The sequence below is a fragment of the Crocodylus siamensis genome, chromosome 5, assembly GCF_052110815.1.
Source record: "Crocodylus siamensis isolate JL-2025a chromosome 5, ASM5211081v1, whole genome shotgun sequence".
Lineage (NCBI taxonomy): Eukaryota > Metazoa > Chordata > Crocodylia > Crocodylidae > Crocodylus > Crocodylus siamensis.
This window is the reverse complement of record NC_143399.1, coordinates 10,476,913-10,482,419: the sequence shown is the minus strand read 5'-3', so window position 1 is coordinate 10,482,419 and position 5,507 is coordinate 10,476,913.

Below are 5,507 nucleotides of genomic sequence, written 5' to 3'. Positions count from 1 at the left end.
ATCTTTGGTAACTCGCATGAGATTGGTAAGATTTACAGAGTTATAGATGTATCTTAATACCTTTTGTAAACTTGGGCTTAGTACTTCTTACTGCAGTTGAAGTGTGTACTTTAAGCACATTAAAAGTAAGAAATGTGCCATGGGATAAATTGGGCTATAATCCTTTTGCAACACAGAAGGATTTCTATAGAGAAAATATGCAGAAAGCCACTATCTTGCACAGTTTACCTTGAACTGGCAGTCTGGATTTTAATATTAAAGTTAGTCATAAAACTGTTGATGAATGTACTAAATTTGGATTCATCATCTATACAAAGCTGAACATATTAAAGTTGAGATTTATTAACATTTGCTGAACTGCCAAGCAGTGACGTTTAAACGAAGCAACTACAGAAGTTTGAACTGGCCACCTTTCAGGCCTTTCATCCTCTGGGTTCCTCGTTAACAGTGGTTCTCAACCTTTTCTATATCGGGGCCTATTTGTAATCATCAATGGCTGGTCCCGACCTAGTGCCCCTCACTTCTGCCCCTAGCCCCCCACTGTGTGGTGCAGGGGGCAGGTATGGAGGACCGTAAGCAGCCCCCTCGCAGGCTGAAGCTCTGCCAGCCTGCAAGGGAAAAGCCCACTATTTTCTGCACTTTTCTCCTTTAAAGGAGAACCCATTTTTTAAATTTGTGACCCTTTCATATATTCTTGCAACCCACTTTTGAGTCATGCTGCATAGATTGAGAAATGCTGCCCTCTAAGGCAGCTATTGGATTATAATGTTTTAGCTGGGTGGTGGGGCAGTCTTTTTAGCAGGCATGCCACAAATTAGCCCTGCACGCTCTGAGTGCCATTCCAGTCCCTCTCCCTTACCCAATCTGGTGATCAGCTCTGCTCCCTGAACATGGTGCTGCTCTGCTTTTTGCTTTCCTGCCCTGTACGCCTTGCTGGATCCATGCTGTACTTTCTGCTCCCTGCCCTATTCTGCCATTGTGCTGCCTGTTCCCTTTCCAGTCTGCTGCATGCCACTTCTGGCACTTATGCAGCAGGTTGGCCACCTCTGTTTTGACTAATTACAAAAAATTGCAGCATTCTGGGTTTGCTGTTTCTGAAAGCGAGGATGTTCAACTACCTTCCTTTCTTGATTTCATCTCAGCCAGTGCGACTGCCACTCCATATATATCAGCTGGAAAACTGGGGCGTAGCCTCTTTATTTTCAGTCTGATTAGCCGAGGTGAAAGCAAACTGAACTGGGCAGGTTAAGTGTGGTAGGGGTGGAGATGTTTTAGTTTTGTTTCCAGTGGCTTTGCACAGGCTGAAGTTGTCAGCAGAATTCTTTCTGTTTCATAGCAGAGTAACAAAGATGGAGAGGTTGCCCTCAAGCTGAAAGTCAGAGTAGCAGGTCAGGTGTTCCTTACGCCAAAATAGCACCATGAACAAGTGAGTTAATGAGAATAGCAAGTGGCAATAATTCCTTCTGCAGTCCATACTGGTGTTTTGTTTAAAAAAAAAAACTTGAGTGAGATGATGAATGCTGGTCAAATTTCCCAAGCTCTCGGGCATGTATCTCTTGAACTGTTACATTACTGTCATGAGAGAGGAATTTCTTACATTAGGTGTCCAAGGTATATAACCACATTCAGATTCAAATATACTGAATATACTGTGGTGCTTACATCCATACGTTAAATTGTAGGTAAATCTTACTTTTTAAGGTTTTCCAAAACTTAGTCTACTGTATACCTGGGAAGGACTCTTACTTTTCTCCGGTTTTGGCTTTTTTTGTTTTTGGCTTTATTTTGTAATTCAACCTATTTTTTCAGAACTAGACAATACATCTGAGCCAAAACAGTGTTAGTTACTAAGTCACACCTTGGCGCTTTCTCACGCAGGTGCTTTTAAGTATTCAATTTCTTTTTAAAGGCTTAAAAAAACCTGATTGAAGGGGGGGCTCACCCGAAAGCTTGCTAAGAACTTTTTCCAGCTGCTCAGTTGGTCTAATAAAAGATACCGCATTCACCCAAAGAACCTTGCCTGCCTATGTCCTTAGACCAACACAGTTACAACCAAAAACCCTAAAAAAGCAAATGTTACCCTTGTTTTTTTTATCGCTGTCATATTATGGTACACAAAGAAACTTAATAGTTATGGAGCTGTCATAAAAGATGCTTATATTGTTTACTACTCTTGACCAAACTGTTTGAGGTCTGCCATTTTTGGGTTACAGCGGGAATTTACACAGCTTCTTCTGTTTGCTAATGTGTGATTCACAGAAGTTCCCGTACACGCAGGTATTGCAACGTAAGAGCTGTTTGCTGGTTTCTTTTAAAAGCTACAGTTTTGTGCTCTGGAAACTGGATGTTAAAAGGAGCTGAGGTATCCACACTTTTCATTGCAGCTTTGTCTTTTTTTTTAACTTGCATGAAACCGGTAAGTACAGCACTAACCCTGCACTTAGCTTCTTTTGTTTCAACTTTCTCTTTAAAGGGTTTAAGATGCATTGCTGCCCTGTGAAATACTGAGGAGCTGACTGTTTCACAGCCAGAGGGTACATGGAGAGATAACACTTTACTTCCTGGGGTTAACAGGCTTGGTGTGTTTAAAACCTTTTTACATGCATCTGACACCCCCCACTAAAAACTATTCTTTATTTGAAATGTTTTTGTGTGAACCTGAAATGGGGAAGCTTTCCTATACATTTTTGCAGCTACAGTGTCTGCAGTGTAGAGAGTTGGGGCAATAGTTGTGAAACTTTTCTCTACCTGTTCTCTACTGTTGCAGCTAAATACAAATATCTGACCAGAATAGCTGAATTAAAAAGCATAACCCTCCCTCCCCCCAAGCATCATCTTTAAACTGAGCTGTACTTCTGTAGTGGGTTATCTCTTGCACATTAAAGTAAAGCTGACAAACTTGTTTTGATTTCAATCCTTAATAAGGGTTAATTCTGTAAACTACTGAATTACTGCATGCAAAAATGTCTGAAATGACCTGCCTGCAGCTGTCACAAGGTTCTCTGCAGGTTTTTCTTTTAAATGAATTTTCTCAAGCTTGTGTATATTATATCCAAGCAGTGAAATGGGATTTTATTTATTTATTTTATCAACACCTCCGTAAATCCTCTACAAGTCCTAACTTGGAAAGGATATGAATGAGCCGAACGGTCATTAGTGATTGGTCCAATGGTATCAAAAATACTTGGTTGCTCTGAGTGCTTTGCCCTCTGAAAAGACTTTTTTGCTGCATCTCAATTTCTGGTCAGTGGCTGAATACAAAGGTCTCGATCGGAAGAGCTATTGTGTTTCTTCATTCTGAAGAGAAGGTGGACAGTATGCCATTTGTATCCTGTGGCCCCTAACTTTTCAAGTAGCTTTTCAGGCAGTAGTCAGGCTACAGCTGCTGAGAGCCATGCATTCTGCAGGTCAACACGGCCATTTCACCAGGTGGTCCTTTTAGCATACCTTGGCGCACAAGGCTACCTGATTCTGGGGGCAATTTTGTAGGATGACAGTGGCGAAGAGTTGGGGTTATGGAGCACTTTGCAACACAATGTTATACTTCCTATCTAAAGATTGTTCTATTATAATGCAGTCATATATCAAGTCCATCTGGGCTAGTCCTGTGTGATGCTGAGATTGGGAGATGAGAGATCAGCATTGTTAAATGTATTGTGTAGAAGAAAGGAGGTAACTCATTTTATACATTGATAGTTCTCAACCTTTTTTTATACCATGACCCACATGCAAACATCAATGGCCAGTTCTGACCCAGTGCCCCTCACTCCAAACCTGCTGCTCCCAGGTCTACTAGTATGAGGGCAGGGGGTGGGTGTGTGGGGCATGAGGGGGCCCCAAGCAGCCCCTTGCAGGCTGGAACTCTGCCACCTTCAAAAGAAAAGCCATGGTTTCCCACATTTTTCTCCTTTACGGGAGGATCCATTTTTAAAGTTTGTTTGCGACCCTTATTCTTGCAACCCACTTCTGGGTTGCAACCTACAGGTTGAAAAACACTGTTATAGACTGAGTTCCAGTTCTGTCTGTTGGCCGGCAGAGGTCACTGCTTCAAGCAGGTTTGGAAAATCTGCAGGCTACTCTGGTGCTGGACAACATGCTGGTAATGACAGTTCGAGGCTTTACTTGCAGCCACCAGTCTGCAGTAGGCCTGGGGCAGGAATGTTTTCATCTCTGTGGGGAACCTGAACGAGTCAAACCTGGCTCTGCCCTTGTGCACAAGTGTGCGTGATCCTTTGTTGCAAGCCATGCTGCCTCTTCTGTGGATACTAACTGGGTTTCGGTAGGTCGGCTTGTTTGTAGGAGTGACTATGCACAGTCACATGTCACTGTGCATAGAAATGAACTCATTTGTTACCTGTTTGTTCCATCACTTGTGCTGCCAAGCCTGGGGCTGAAGAGGTCTTTTGTTGCTGGGAGTTGCAAGGAGGTTCTGGGTATCCAAATTGGGGGAGCAGGGAGTCTTCCTCCTGTGCTCTCAGTTGTGCTTGGCACAGTATGCATCTGCTCCATTTCTACCAGCTAGCCCCAGGGAAAAGTCCACCAGTTGTGCCAGAATGCAGGTAGCAGAGGTCTTTATCACCTGCATTATGGGGTCCAAGCAGTGTCAGACTAACTTTTTTTCCAGCTTCCTCATTCTAGCCAAGGATGTTGGATAAAATTAAACTGGGTTAAAGGGCTGTTACTTCATAGATTTCATAGACATTAGGGCTGAAAGGGACCTCAGAAGATCACCGAGTCCAGCCCCCTGCCCCAGGGGCAGGAAATCAACTGGGGTCATAGGATCCCAGTAAGATATGCATGCAGAGTCAAGCACACATGAGTTAGGCAACCTCACATTCAGAATTTCCTATGTCATCTTAATTTTCACCCCTTGCATCTATAGTTTTTAGCTATGCAATCCTGCTGGGAGAAAAAGAAGCCTGCTGCCTCAGTGGGTGCACAAATCCATTTGGGAGTGAATTCACATTGTGTAACGGAGGACGCAGTTGTCTGTAGGACTCCTGCCTCATTAGTTATGAAAGCTTGTTGGTGAAGGAGGCCAGAGGCTTGCAGAAAACCACAAGGCCATCGTCTTTTGTCTAAAGCAGTTGAATGCTGCCTGAGAGAAATAGATTCTATCCCAGCTTTTCCTCCAAAGCCCCTAGGAGATGTAAGTCACTTAACCCAAACTTGTTGCTGCCTGTCACCAATTGTGGCACCCTATTTTTGGGAGCCCGTTTTCTCAGGACGCCTAGTTTGTGGTTACTGGAGGAAATCGGCTGCGACACAGCCTGTTGGTCAAAGCACAGCTCCATACACAAGGCTGTAATCTTAGGACCATCCACAAGCATGGGTTGCTGATAATTTTCTCTTCCTCTGTGCCTTGGGTTCCCATTGATATGAGGAGGTAGTGCTGCCCCTGACCATATAAGCAGGCTACTAGGAAGAGAAATTAATGCTCAGGGATGGCTTGGATGCTTTTGTGACGAGTGCCACACAAACATGCTGGAGGGAAGTAATAAGACCAT